The sequence below is a fragment of the Rhinoraja longicauda genome, chromosome 5, assembly GCF_053455715.1.
Source record: "Rhinoraja longicauda isolate Sanriku21f chromosome 5, sRhiLon1.1, whole genome shotgun sequence".
Lineage (NCBI taxonomy): Eukaryota > Metazoa > Chordata > Chondrichthyes > Rajiformes > Arhynchobatidae > Rhinoraja > Rhinoraja longicauda.
The window spans coordinates 86,770,512-86,786,396 of NC_135957.1; the positions used below are offsets into that span (position 1 = coordinate 86,770,512).

The 15,885-nt window shown below is 50.9% G+C and overlaps 1 pseudogene across 1 annotated transcript in view; it reads right to left on the reverse strand.

The window, feature by feature from the left end:
• LOC144593946 (tyrosine-protein kinase Fyn pseudogene) overlaps positions 1-15,885 on the reverse strand; it is a 71,603-nt pseudogene that overhangs the window by 28,047 nt on the left and 27,671 nt on the right. Inside the window, exon 2 of the transcript XR_013547302.1 lies at positions 9,131-9,189. The product of XR_013547302.1 is annotated as a tyrosine-protein kinase Fyn pseudogene (transcript). The remainder of the gene's footprint in view (positions 1-9,130; positions 9,190-15,885) is intronic.

The following is a 15,885-nucleotide window of genomic DNA, read 5'->3' on the forward strand; positions in this document are numbered from 1 at the left end:
TGTCTATGTTTCTATGTTTCGATATTGTGTTGTGCTGCTGAAAGTAAGATTGTCGTTGTTCTATCTGGGACACACGACAATAAAACTCTCTTACTTCTTAATCTCAAGGGATCACAAAATAGAAACATAGACAATAGGTGCAGGAGGAGGCCATTCGGCCCTTCGAGCTTCAAACTATTCAATATGATCATGGTTGATCATCCAGCTCAGTAACCTGTACCTGCCTTCTCTCCATACCCCCTGATCCCTTTAGCCACAAGGGCCACATCTAACTCCCTCTTAAATATAGCCAATGAACTGGCCTCAACTGTCTTTCCTCCTAATCTGAGGAAAGACATTCTAGCCTTAGAGGGAGTACAGAGAAGGTTCACCAGATTGATCCCTGGGATGGCGGGACTTTCATATGAAGAAAGACTGGATAGACTGGGCTTGTACTCGCTGGAATTTAGAAGACTGAGGGGGGATCTTATTGAAACATATAAAATTCTTAAGGGGTTGGAGAGGCTAGATGCGGGAAGATTGTTCCCGATGTTGGGGAAGTCCAGAACCAGGGGTCACAGTTTAAGGATAAGGGGGAAGTCTTTTAGGGCCGAGATGAGAAAACATTTCTTCACACAGAGAGTGGTGAGTCTGTGGAATTCTCTGCCACAGAAGGTAGTTGAGGCCAGTTCATTGGCTATATTTAAGAGGGAGTTAGATGTGGCTCTTGTGGCTAAAGGGATCAGGGGTTATGGAGAGAAGGCAGGTACAGGTTACTGAGCTGGATGATCAGCCATGATCATATTGAATGGCAGTGCAGGCTCGAAGGCCTACACCTGCACCTGTTTTCCATGTTTCTATGTTTCTATGTAACTACCTTCTGTGGCAGAGAATTCTACAGATTTACCACTCTCTGTGTGAAGAAAAACTTTGTCATCTCGGTCCTAAAAGACTTCCGCCTTATCCTTAAACTGTGACCCCTGGTTCTGGACTTCCCCAACATCGGGAACAATCTTCCCGCATCTAGCCTGTTCAACCCCTTAAGAATTTTGTAAGTTTCTATAAGATCCCCCCTCAATCTTCTAAATTCCAGCGAGTACAAGCCGAGTCTATCCAGTCTTTCTTCATATGAAAGTCTTTCTTCATATGAAAATGCTGGAGTAACTCAGCGGGTCAGACAGCATCTAGGAGAGAGGGAATGGGTGACGTTTCGGGTCGAGACCCTTCTTCAGACTCTTAATCGCAATGTAGTTAACATTTTCTGGAAAAAATTAAATTGCAAAAGCAAGTGGATGCGTACAAAACCTTCATAAAAACACCTTAATTATTAATAGCGCGGATTGCAGAGCTGGGTTTGGGTTGGAGAAGTATTTCTCTCCCCTCGCGCGCCACAGCGCTATTTTTACATCACCACGGGGAGGTGAAAGCTGTAAAAGGCGCTGCAGGTTTAGATTTACATTTGAAAGAGGTTATAAAAAGTGTGGAAATATTCAAAAGCCTTATATAAGCTACCCTGTACGTCATCGAGCTGTCAGCAGCCCGTGTAAGCAGGTTAGAAATCCCAGAGAAGGTACCAGGAGACAGGGATAGGTGGTGGTGGGGGTAGACAATAGACAATAGGTGCAGGAGGAGGCCATTCCGCCCTACGAGCCAGCACCGCCATTCACCGTGATCATGGCTGATCATTCACAATCAGTACCCCGTTCCTGCCTTCTCCCCATACCCCCTGACTCTGCTATCCTTAAGAGCTCTATCTAACTCTCTCCTGAAAACATCCAGAGAATTGGCCTCCACTGCCTTCTGAGGCAGTGAATTCCACAGATTCACAACTCTGACTGAAAAAGTTTTTCCTCATCTCCGTTCTAAATGGCCTACCCCTTATTCTTAAACTGTGGCCCCTTATTCTGGACTCCCCAACATTGGGAACATGTTTCCTGCCTCTAACGTGTCCAACCCCTTAATAATCTTATAGGTTTCGATAAGATCTCTTCTCATCCTTCTAAATTCCAGTGTATAGAAGTCTAGTCGCTCCAGTCTTTCAACATATGACAGTCCCGCCATTCCGGGAATTAACCTAGCAAACCTACGCTGCACGTCCTCAATACCACTGCACCTCGGTACACGTGACAATAAACTAAACTGAATTTAAGAGAGAGTTAGATAGAGCTCTAGGGGCTAGTGGAATCAAGGGGTATGGGGAGAAGGCAGGCACGGGTTACTGATTGTGGATGATCAGCCATGATCACAATGAATGGCGGTGCTGGCTCGAAGGGCCAAATGGCCTCCTCCTGCACCTATTGTCTATGTTTCTATGTTTCTATCTCAAAAGTCTGTAGCCTCTTTTTGCTCTAGTTTATTTCATTCACATGTTTAAACTATAATGTTTAATTATTAATGATATAATGCTGGCACGAAGGGCCAAATGGACTCCTGATGTACCCATTTTCTATGTTTGAACCCAGCTGAACTGATCGAGCTACTTGCTTGCAAGGAGGGGTGATGTTCTTTGCACTGCGGTCCCACAAGAATCCAGCACTAATGTTGTCCTGAAATCATTTCTCGCTGCTTAGCAACCATGAGAAGCTGTGGATGTCTTCCAACCTCCAGGGAGGCTTGCATCATGATGCACAGGCCGAAAAACAATCACAGCAGTGTTTGCAGTTGTGCAAGTCCCACGCACCCAGGGACTGGTTAACCCCCTGTGCGCTGGAGTTGCTGCCTCACAGCACCAGAGATTTGAGGAAGGACTATTGAGGCAGTGCAGCGTAGGTTCACCAGGTTAATCCCCGGGATGGCGGGACTGTCATATGAGGAAAGATTGGAAAGACTGGGCTTGTATTCACTGGAGTTTAGAAGGATGAGAGGGGATCTTACAGAGACGTATAAAATTATAAAAGGACTGGACAAGCTAGACGCAGGAAAATTGTTCCCAATGTTGGGGGAGTCCAGAACCAGGGGCAACAGTCTAAGAATAAAGGGGAGGCCATTTAAAACTGAGCTGAGAAGAAGCTTTTTCACCCAGAGAGTTGTGAATCTGTGGAATTCTCTGCCACAGAGGGCAATTCACTGGATGAATTTAAAAGAGTTAGATAGAGCTCTAGGGGCCAGTGGAATCAAGGGATACGGTGAGAAGGCAGGCACGGGTTACTGATTGTGGATGATCAGCCATGATCACAATGAATGGCGGTGCTGGCTCGAAGGGCCAAATGGCCTCCTCCTGCACCTATTTTCTATGTTTCTATAAGATCCGGGTTCCATCCCGACTACGGGTGCCGTCTGTACGGAGTTTATACGTTCTCTCCGTGACCTGCGTGGGTTTTCTCCGAGATCTTCGGTTTCCTCCCACACTCCAAAGACGTGCAGGTTTGTAGTTTAATTGGCTTGGTTTAGTTTAGAGATACAGCGCGGAAACAGGCCCTTTCGGCCCACCGGGTCCGCGCCGACCAGCGATCCCCGCACACTAACACTATCCTACACCCACTAGGGACAATTTTTACATTTACCAAAGTCTGGACCCGAAACGTCACCCATTCCTTCTCTCCAGAGATGCTGCCTGGCCCGCTGAGCTACAAACCTGCACGTCTTTGGAGTGTGGGAGGAAACCGGAGCACCCGGAGAAAAGGACCGGTGTGGAGGGATATGGGCCAAACGCGGGCAGGTGGGACTAGTGTAGATGGGACATGTTGGCCGGTGTGGGCACCGCAGGGCCTGCTTCCATGCTGTGTCATTCTACTGCTCTCTACACTAGGCTGCTGCCTATGCTGTTTCCCAGAAATGATAACAAGTCCCTGAGGCCTGGCTGTGAGTCTCGCAGGCTGTGGTGTGAATCAGTCAGACACGCGATGACCTCAGCCGCTCATAGCTCAGTAGACCAGCCCAAACCCTCGGCAAAGCCAGGCCCAACAGCTGGAGGACAGACTGACCCAACCCGAAACGCCAGCACAGCCAACCCCACCGCCTCAGCACACACAGCGTGCTGGAGTAACTCAGCGGGTCAGGCAGCATCTGTGGAGAACATGGATAGGTGACGTTTCACAGAGTGCTGGAGTAACTCAGCGGGTCAGGCAGCATCTGTGGAGAACATGGATAGGTGACGTTTCACAGAGTGCTGGAGTAACTCAGCGGGTCAGGCAGCATCTGTGGAGAACATGGATAGGTGACGTTTCAGAGTGCTGGAGTAACTCAGCGGGTCAGGCAGCATCTGTGGAGAACATGGATGGGTGACGTTTCACAGAGTGCTGGAGTAACTCAGCGGGTCAGGCAGCCACTCTGGAGAGAAGGATATATAACTTCAGACAGTCCGTGCTTCCCCTCTCTCTCCATCCCCTCCCCCTTCCCAGTTCTCCCAATAGTCTTCCTGTCTCCGACATGTATTCTGTCTCTGTCCCGCCCCCTCCCCTGACATCAGCCTGAAGAAGGGTCTCGACCTGAAACGTCACCCATTCCTTCTCTCCCGAGATACTGACTGACCCGCTGAGTTACTCCAGCATGTCCACCTTCGATTTAAACCAGCACTGCCGCCTCAGCGTTGTAGAAAACACATCCACACAGCGTTGAAACAGGCCCTTCAGCACAACCTGCCCACGCCAACAAACATGTCCAATCGGGGGCCGCACGGTGGCGCAGCGGTAGAGTTGCTACCTCACAGCGCCGAAGACCCGGGTTCCATCCCGACTACGGGCGCCGTCTGTATGGAGTTTGTACCTTCTCCCCGTGACCTGCGTGGGGTTTCTCCGGGTGCTCCGGTTTCCTCCCACATTCCAAAGCCATACAGGTTTGTTGGTTAATTGGCTTGGTAAATGTAAAAATTGTCCCTAGTGTGTGTAGGATAGTGTTACTGTGCGGGGATCGCTGGTCGGCGCGGACCCGGTGGGCCGAAGGGCCTGTTTCCGCACAGGATCTCTAAACTAGACAAATCTACACTAGTCCCACTTGCCTGCGCTTGGTCCATATCCCTCTAAACCTGTCCTGTCCATGTACCTTTCCAACTGTTTCTTAAACGATGGGATAGTCCCAGCCTCAACTACCTCCTCTGGCAGCTCGTTCCATACACCCACCACCTTCTGTGTGGAAAAAGTTACCCCTCAGATTCCTAACCATATAACAACTACACCACGGAAACAGGCCCGTTCGGCCCTACCAGTCCATGCCGACCACCCTCTCTGACCTAGTCTCATCTACCTGCACTCAGACCATAACCCTCCAATCCCCTCTCATCCATATACCTATCCAATTTACTCTTAAATAATAAAATCGAGCCTGCCTCCACCACTTCCACCGGAAGCCCATTCCATACAGCCACCACCCTCTGAGTAAAGAAGTTACCCCTCATGTTACCCCTAAACTTTTGTCCCTCAATTCTAAAGTTATGTCCCCTTGTTGGAATCTTCCCCACGTCAACTCTGTCCGCCCCTCTTAAAATTTTTAAAACCTCTATCAAGTCCCCCCTCAACCTTCTACGCTCCAAAGAATAAAGACCCAACCTGTTCAACCTCTCTCTGTAGCTTAAGTGCTGAAACCCAGGCAACATTCTAGTAAATCTCCTCTGTACCCTCTCCATTTTGTCGACATCCTTCCTATAATTTGGCGACCAGAACTGCACACCATACTCCAGATTCGGCCTCACCAATGCCTTGTACAATTTTAACATTACATCCCAACTTCTATATTCGATGCTCTGATTTATAAAGGCAAGCATACCAAACGCCTTCTTCACCACCCTATCCACATGAGATTCCTATTAAATCTTTTCCCCATCACCTTGAACCTATGTCCTGTGGTCCTCGATTCCCGATGGGTGGTTGCTGCCTCACAGCGCCGGAGACCCAGGTTCCATCCCGACTACGGGTGCCGTCTGTACGGAGTTTGTACCTTCTCCCCGTGACCTGCATGGGTTTTCTCCGGGTTCTCCCCACAATCCAAGGACGTGGGGGTTTGTAGGTTAATTGCCTTCTGTAAATTGTCATTTGTCCCCAGTGTGTGTCGGGTAGTGCTAGTGTACGGGATGATCGCTGGACGGCACGGTCTCGGTGGGCCGAAGGGCCAGTTTTTTTGGGCTAAAGAAAATGACAACACTTAAAAGATATTTGGATCACCTAATCTGCCTGGTGTCCCAAGGCATAGAGACCCAGCCTACTCAACCTCTCCCAGCAGCTCACACCCTCGAGTCCTGGCAACATCCTCCTAGATCTTCTCTGCTCTTCTTTCACCTTAATGACATCCTTCCTGGAGCAGGAACTAAATACTGAAAGACAGATGTCAAGTGTGAATTCAGCGGGACAGGAGGCATCCCTTGAGATGGAATGGGTGATGTTTCGGGTTGAAGACCCTTCTTCCAGTCTGAAGAAGGGTCTCGACCCAAAATGTCACCCCTGCCTTCTCTCCAGAGATGCTGCCTGACCCGCTGAGTTACTCCAGCACTCTGTGAAACGTCACCTATCCATGTTCTCCACAGATGCTGCCTGACCCGCTGAGTTACTCCAGCACTCTGTGAAACGTCACCTATCCATGTTCTCCACAGATGCTGCCTGACCTGCTGAGTTACTCCAGCATTTCGTACAGTGAAAAGCTTTTGTTGCGTGCTGACCAGTAATCACGTATTGTCTTTCCGCTGACTGGTTCGCACGCAACAAAGGCTTTTCACTGTACCTCGGTACACGTGACAATAAACTAAACAAAGTCACATTGCGTCAAATGAAATGCATGGACTCTGGGATGGGGCGGTGAAGTGTGATTGTAAAATGCTATTAAACGTTGGGATAGTCCCAGCCTCAACTACCTCCTCTGGCAGCTTGTTCCATACACCAACCACCCTCTGTGTGGAAAAGTTGCCCCTCGGGTTCCTATTAAATCTTTTCCCCCTCTTATCTAAACCTTTGACAATAGACAATAGGTGCAGGAGGAGGCCATTCGGCCCTTCGAGCCCGCACCACCATTCAATGTGATCATGGCTGATCATTCTCAATCAGTACCCTGTTCCTGCCTTCTCCCCATACCCCCTGACTCCGCTATCCTTAAGAGCTCTATCTAGCTCTCTCTTGAATGCATTCAGAGAATTGGCCTCCACTGCCTTCTGAGGCAGAGAATTCCACAGATTCACAACTCTCTGACTGAAAAAGTTTTTCCTCATCTCAGTTCTAAATGGCCTACCCCTTATTCTTAAACTGTGGCCCCTGGTTCTGGACTCCCCCAACATTGGGAACATGTTTCCTGCCTCTAACGTGTCCAACCCCTTAATAATCTTATACGTTTCGATAAGATCTCCTCTCATCCTTCTAAATTCCAGTGTATACAAGCCTAGTCGCTCCAGTCTTTCAACATATGACAGTCCCGCCATTCCGGGAATTAACCTAGTAAACCTACGCTGCACGCCCTCAATAGCAAGATTCCCCGGTTCTTGATTCCCCGACTCCGGGGAAGAGACTCTGTGCGTCTACCCGATCTATTCCTCTCATGATTTTGTACACCTCTATAAGATCTCCCCTCATCTTCCTACGCTCCATGGAATACAGACCCAGCCTACTGAAACTGTCATAAAGTCATAGATTAATACAGTGTGGAAACAGGCCCTTCGGCCCAACTCGCCCACACCGGCCAACAATGTCCCAGCTACCCTAGTCCCACCTGCCTGCGCTTGGTCCATATCCCTCCTAACCTGTCCTATCCATGTACCTGTCCAACTGCTTCTGAAACGATGGAATAGTTTAGAGATACAGCGCGGAAACATGCCCTTTCGGCCTACCGGGTCCACGCCGACCAGCGATCCCCGCACACTAACACTTTCCTACACCCACTAGGGACAATTTACATTTACCAAGCCAATTAACCTGCACGTCTTTGGAGTGTGGGAGGAAACCGAAGATCTCGGAGAAAACCCATGCAGGTCACGGGGAGAACGTACAAACTCCGTACAGACAGCACCCGTAGTCGGGATGTAACCAGGGTCGCCGGCGCTGTGAGGCGGCAACTCTACCGCTGCGCCATCGTGCCGCCCTGTAGTCGTACACATTAACATCCTCTGTGGACACACACGTCATCGTCAGGCTAAACACAACCACAAGCTTGCACACAACATCACATCACATCACACATTGGGGCCCAACATAACATGGAAACATGGACAATAGGTGCAGGAGGAGGCCATTTGGCCCTTCGAGCTAGCACCGCCATTCATTGTGATCATGGCTGATCATCCACAATCAGTAACCCGTGCCTACTTTCTCCCCATATCCCTTGATTCCACTAGCCCCTAGAGCTCTATCTAACTCTCTTTTAAATTCATCCAGTGAATTGGCCTCCACTGCCCTCTGTGGCAGAGAATTCCACAAATTCACAACTCTCAGGGTGAAAAAGTTTTTTCTCACCTCAGTTTTAAATGGCCTCCCCTTTATGTGGGACTGTGGCGCCTGGTTCTGGACTCCCCCAACATTGGGAACATCTTTCCTGCATCTTGCTTGTCCAGTCCTTTTATACGTCTCTGTAAGACCCCCTCTCATCCTTCTAAACTCCACTGAATACAAGCCCAGCCGTTCCAATCTTTCCTCATACGACAGTCCCTCCATCCCGGGGATTAACCTGGTGAACCTACGCTGCACTGCCTCAATAGCAAGGACGTCCTTCCTCAAATTAGGAGACCAAAACTGCATACAATACTCCAGAAGGATGAGGGGGGATCTTATTGAAACATATAAGATAATTAGGGGATTGGACACATTAGAGGCAGATAACATGTTCCCAATGTTAGGGGAGTCCAGAACAAGGGGCCACAGTTTGAGAATAAGGGGTAGGCCATTTAGAACGGAGATGAGGAAGAACTTTTTCAGTCAGAGGGTGGTGAAGGTGTGGAATTCTCTGCCTCAGAAGGCAGTGGAGGCCAGTTCGTTGGATGCTTTCAAGAGAGAGCTAGATAGAGCTCTTGAGGATAGCGGAGTGAGGGGGTATGGGGAGAAGGCAGGAACGGGGTACTGATTGAGTGATCAGCCATGATCGCATTGAATGGCGGTGCTGGCTCGAAGGGCTGAATGGCCTACTCCTGCACCTATTGTCTATTGTCTATTGTCTATTGTCACCAGGGCCCTGTACAACTGCAGAAGGACCTCTTTACTCCTATAATCACACAGTCGCAGGTGTGGACTAGCAGTCCGTGACTTACCAAGCGCCGACCAGCATCGAGTGTCTTACATTGCTTCATGCACAGGGCTGATGGAAGACCTGAAACAGAGAGACAGAGAACACACTGTGATGATCCCAGAGAAACACGTAGACATCATGCTTCCAGGAAACTAAAGCCTAGTTGGAGTACCTGATTAGACAATAGGTACAGCAGGAGGCCATTCGGCCCTTCGAGCCAGCACCGCCATTCAATGTGATCATGGCTGATCATCCACAATCAGTAACCTGTTCCTGCCTTCTCCCCATACCCCCTGACTCCACTATCCTTAAGAGCTCTATCTAGCTCTCTCTTGAATGCATTCAGAGAATTGGCCTCCACTGAGAGGGGGAGAGGGGAAGAGAGGGGGGAGGGGAAGAGAGGGGGGAGGGGAAGAGAAGGGGGAGGGGAAGAGAGGGGGGAGGGGAAGAGAGGGGGGAGGGGAAGAGAGGGGGGAGGGGAAGAGAGGGGGGAGGGGAAGAGAGGGGGAGGGGAAGAGAGGGGGGAGGGGAAGAGAGGGGGAGGGGAAGAGAGGGGGGAGGGGAAGAGAGGGGGGGAGGGGAAGAGAGGGGGAGGGGAAGAGAGGGGGGAGGGGAAGAGAGGGGGGAGGGGAAGAGAGGGGGGGAGGGGAAGGGGAGGAGAGGGTGCTGCACCAATGCAGGAGCGGTTTGGGCCCAACGGGTCCACTTGGTCTAGTTGTCCACTGAGGTTTACACGGCACGGAAACAGGCCCTTCAATAGTGACACTTTATCCCAGGTCTTTGGAGTGCGGCAGGAAACCGGGGCACCCGGAGTAAACCCACGCGGTCCCTCGCGGAGAGAAGGTACAATCTCCGCACAGACAGCGGCCGAGGTCATGATGGATCGTGCGTCTCTGGCGCTGTGAGGTAGCGACTAATCCCTCAGTGCCACCGTGCCGCCAACCCGGGGTTGGTTCAGCAATCTGGCTGCTTGACGATCACCACTACAAATCCAAGCGTCTCATTCTAAACACAAATAACCCCGGCAGCTTGTTTAATGAACAGCGCGTGGGCTTTGAACTCTTGTCTGGGCGGTTATTTCAGGCAGGGATGAGTAATCTGCTCGCTGTTCCAGAGTGATGTACAAACTCTTTATTGTGGAGTGGAGTGCTATAAACAATAAGCGTTCCGCAGAAGGTGCAAAGACAATGAACCCAGGGATCAGAGAGGCATGATCTTCACCACATGGTAGAACAAGGGCCTCGACCCAAAACGTCACCCATACCTTCTCTCCACAGATGCTGCCTGACCCGCTGAGTTACTCCAGCACTCTGTGAAACGTCACCTATCCATGTTCTCCACAGATGCTGCCTGACCCGCTGAGTTACTCCAGCACTCTGTGTCTACCTTCGGTGTAAACCAGCATCTGCAGTTTGCTTTCCTGCTTTCCTTCAGCACACAGGGTCACCCATTTAATGGCATGCTTTAGTTTAGTTATTTCAGAGATACAGCGCGGAAACAGGCCCTTCAGCCCACCGGGTCCGCGCCGACCAGCGATCCCCGCACACTAACACTATCCTACACCCACTAGGGACAATTTGCACATTTACCAAGCCGATTAACCTACAAACCTGCACGTCTTTGGAGTGTGGGAGGAAACCGAAGATCTCGGAGAAAACCCACGCAGGTCACGGGGAGAACGTACAAACTCCGTACAGACAGCGCCCGTAGTCGGGATGGAACCCGGGTCTCCGGCGCTGCATTCGCTGTAAGGCAGCAACTCAACCGCTGCGCCACCGTGCCGCCCTATTTAATGAGATAGTGATGTTTCTGGTGAATCCATCAAAATACTGGTACATATGGGCGGCACGGTGGCGCAGCGGTAGATTTGCCGCCTTACAGCGAATGCAGCGCCGGAGACCCGGGTTTGATCCTGACTACGGGCGCTGTCTGTACGGAGTTTGTACGTTCTCCCCGTGACCTGCGTGGGCTTTCTCCGAGATCTTCGGTTTCCTCCAACACTCCAAAGACGTGCAGGTTTGTAGGTTAATTGGCTTGGTAAATGTAAAAATTGTCCCTAGTGTGTGTAGGATAGTGTTAGTGTGCGGGGATCGCTGGTCGGCGCGGACCCAGTGGGCCGAAGGGCCTGTTTCCGCGCAGTATCTCTAAACTCAACCAAAATCAGGCCACTGGTTTTACATTGTACCCATTCATCTGTCAACACCATCCACTGTCGTGACCCACAGTGATCAATGTGATCATTACTGGTGCTTGTCTCAGGCACACCATTGATTTGCTTACACAAGGAGCTGGCAGACACTCAATTTTCTAATGGAATCTTTGCTGACAAGTGGCGACCAGCTACTCCATCAACACACCCCCCCCATCCCTCCCCCCGCCCGCATAAGGTTGTTAGTGATAGGAGCAGGATTAGGCCATTCGGCCCACAGTCTAAAAGGCTGTGCAGCGTAGGTTTACTAGGTTAATTCCTGGAATGGCGGGACTATCATATGTTGAAAGACTGGAGCGACTGGGCTTGTATACACTGGAATTTAGAAGGATGAGAGGGGATCTTATCGAAACATATAAGATTATTAAGGGGTTGGACACGTTTGAGGCAGGAAACATGTTCCCAATGTTGGGGGAGTCTAGAACAAGGGGCCACAGTTTAAGAATAAGGGGTAGGCCATTTAGAACGGAGATGAGGAAAAACCTTTTCAGTCAGAGAGTTGTGAATCTGTGGAATTCTCTGCCTCAGAGGGCAGTGGAGGCCAATTCTCTGAATGCATTCAAGAGAGAGCTAGATAGAGCTCTTAAGGATAGCGGAGTCAGGGGGTATGGGGAGAAGGCAGGAACGGGGTACTGATTGAGAATGATCAGCCATGATCACATTGAATGGCGGTGCTGGCTCGAAGGGCCGAATGGCCTCCTCTTGCACCTATTGCCTATTGTCTAACTACAGATGTTAAGCTCACCGGCCTATAGTTCATAAGCTCACAAGTGACAGGAATAGAATTAGGCCATTCGGCCCATCCCGTCCACTCCGCCATTCAATCATGGCTGATCTATCTCTCCCGCCTAACCCCATTCTCCTGCCTTCTCCCCGTAACCCCCGACACCTGTATTAATTTGGAAGTTGGGCCCAGGTTACTGATTGTGGATGATCAGCCATGATCGCAATGAATGGCGATGCAGGCTCAAAGGGCCGAATAGCCTCCTCCTGCACCTATTTTCTATGTTTCTATGTAATCGAGAACCTATCTATCTCTGCCTTAAAAATATCCATTGACTTGGCCTCCACAGCCATCTGTGGCAAATAATTCCACAGATTCACCTCCCTCTGACTAAAGACATTCCTCCTCATCTCCTTCCTAAAGGTATGTCCTTTTATTCTGAGGCTGTGCCCTCTGGTCCTAGACTCTCCCACTAGTGGAAACATTCTCTCCACATCCACTGTGTCCAGGGTGTTCTAATCTTGTACAAGTTCCAGGCAACCTTGTGTCCATCTCCTCTGTCCAGTCGGCCAGCTCTCCTCGTACCTCACGGGCTCCACGCTTCCAGTGCGGTGTGCCGTGAGAAAGCTTGTCTGAGGACTAGCGGAGGTGCACGTAGACAAAGTCAGGTCATGGCAGGAGGCTGCTGTTGCAGGAGTTCTCGGCTCGGTGAGGATGGATGGATGGTTGTATACGCGTGGTGTGGGACAGTGTGAACGCAGCTCTGGGGTGAGGTGTGAATTTTCCAACAACTTCACACAATCCGCTCACAGACTCACGTTGCACAGAAGCAAAGAGCCACAAGGCTCGACACCAGTCTCGGTTTTAAAAAAGTTTTTAGAGATACAGCGCAGAAACAGGCCCTTTCAGCCCACCGGGTCCACGCCGACCAGCGATCCCCACACACTAACACTATCCTACACCCACACACACACACACACACACACACACACACACACACACCGGGGACAATGTACTGTGTGGGAAAGAACTGCAGATGCTGGTTTAAATCGAAGGTAGACACAAAATGCCGGAGTAACTCAACGGGTCAGGCAGCATCTGTGGAGAACATGGATAGGTGACGTTTCACAGAGTGCTGGAGTAACTCAGCGGGTCAGGCAGCATCTGTGGAGAGAAGGAATGGGTGACGTTTCAGGTTGAGACCCTTCTTCAGACTGATGTCAGGGGAGGGGACGGGACAAAGATAGGATGTGGTAGGAGACAGGAAGACTGGTGGGAGAACTGGGAAGGGGGAGGGGATGGAGAGAGGAATGAGGTTCATTGGCTTAGTATAAGTGTAAATTGTCCCTAGTGGGTGTAGGATAGTGTTAGTGTGCGGGGATCGCTGGTCGGCGCGGACTCGGTGGGCCGAAGGGCCTGTTTCCGCACTGTATCTCTGAACTACACTAAACATTGGAACTCCCAGCCAGCCACACCACCGGCTGTGCCGAGAGCGTTTACTGTAGAGGTACAGCATGGAAACAGGCCCTTCGGCCCACACAACGATCACCCGTATACTAGTCCCATCCAACACAAACCAGGGACAATTTAATTTACAGAAGCCAATTAACCTACAAACCCGCACGTCTTTGGCATGTGGGACGAAACAGAGTGTTGTGAATCTGTGGAATTCTCTGCCTCAGAAGGCAGTGGAGGCCAATTGTCTGGATGCATTCAAGATAGAGCTAGATAGAGCTCTTAGGGATAGCGGAGTCAGGGGGTATGGGGAGAATGCAGGAACGGGGTACTGATTGTGAATGATCAGCCATGATCACATTGAATGGTGGTGCTGGCTCGAAGGGCCGAATGGCACCTATTGTCTATTGAAACCGGAGCGCCCGGAGAAAACTCACGCAGGTCACGGGGAGAAAGTACAAACTCCGCACAGACAGCACCCGTAGTCGGGATGGAACCCGGGACTCCGGCGCTGTGAGGCAGCAACTCTACCGCTGTGCCACCGTGCTACACTACGATGCCGACATCTATATTCTATGTCTTTCTCTGTGCCCTACCTTTGAACTCTTCTTGTACTCAAGTTTGACTTGATTTGTGTTCACATCTGGCAATTAAATACTTGTCGTACAAAGCAGCAATCACAGAGGGTGGTGGGGGCCTGGAATGCGCTGCCAGGGGTGGTGGTGAAGGCAGATACCATTGTGGTGTTGAAGAGGCTTTTGGACTGGCACATGATATGTTTAGTTCAGAGATACAGCGAGGAAATAGTGGCCCTTTTGGCCCACCGTGTCCGCGCCGCCCAGCGATCCCCGCACACTAACAGTATCCTACACCCACTAGGGACAATGTGCACATTTATACCAAGCCAATTAACCTACACGCCTTTAGAGTGTGGGAGGAAACCGAAGATCTCGGGGAAAACCCACACAGGTCACGGGGAGAACGTACAAACTCCGTACAGACAGCACCCGTAGTCGGGATGGAACCCGGGTCTCCGGCGCTGCATTCGCTGTAAGGCAGCAACTCTACCGCTGCGCCACCGCGCTGTAAGGGAATGGAGGGATGTGGATCACGTGCAGACGGAGATGAGTCTAACTTGGCATCATGATGGGCACGGACACAGCGGGCCGAAGGGCCTGTTCCTGTGCTGTACTGCTGTGTTGAGCTCGGGGAACAGCAGCAGAGGGCGGCTTAACCTTACGTCTAGATGGCGGAGACTGCCGAACAAAAGGAACTGCACAAGCTTTAGCGTCGGCACGGTGGCGCAGCGGTAGAGTTGCTGTCTCACAGCGCCGGAGACCCGGGTTCCATCCCGACTACGGGTGCTGTCTGTACGGAGTTTGTACCTTCTCCCCGTGACCTGCGTGGGTTTTCTCCGGGCGCTCCGGTTTCCTCCCACACTCCAAAGTCGTGCAGGTTTGTAGGTTAATTGACCTTGGTAAATTGACTAGTGTGTAGGTGAGTGTTTTTCCGAGAGCTAGCAGTACTCCATGGGCCGAAGGGCCCATTTCTACACTGTATCTCTAAACTAAAGATGCTCGGGAACACAAGAAAAAGACACAAAGTGCTGGAGTAACTCTGAATCAGCCTGAAGAAAGGTCCCGACCCGAAACGTCATTTATGCATGTTCTCCAGTCATGTGCAGGAAGGAATTGCAGATGCTGGTTTAATCCAAGGATGGACGCAAAGAGCTGGAGTAACTCAGCGGGTCAGACAGCATCTCCCAGAGAAAAGGAACAGGTGACATTTTGGGTCAAGATCCTTCATCAGGGATGCTGCCTGACCCGCTGAGTTACTCCAGCACTCTGTGAAACGTCACCTATCCATGTTCTCCACAGATGCTGCCCGACCTGCTGAGTTACTCCAGCACTCTGGGTCTACCTTCGATTTAAACCAGCATCTGCAGTTTGTTTTCAACCTACACTCATTCTTGGGATCATTCTGGTAAATGTCACACAAAGACCTCCCCTCCCCACCCCACCCCCTTCCCCACCCCCTTCCCCCCCCCCCCCTTCCCCCCCCCCTTCCCCACCCCCCCCCCCCCCCCCCCCACACATTTCAGCAGCTGCCAGCTGTTCGAGGGGGTGTGCGGAGGTGGGGGAGGGAGATTGGTTGTAAAGTGGGTGGGTGGGGAGAGGAGTATCCTTGGCCTGACCCCGAACACGAACAACTGTGGCGCTACACGACAAAGGGCGCGGAGTTCACGACTACCAGCGGGAGAGAGACAGATTCAAACCTCCAGCATCAAAACAACATCATCAACAGGTTTTTATTCGCAAAATACTGCAGCATCTCAGGAGAGAAGGAATGGGTGACGTTTCGGGTCGAGACCCTTCTTCAGACTGATGTC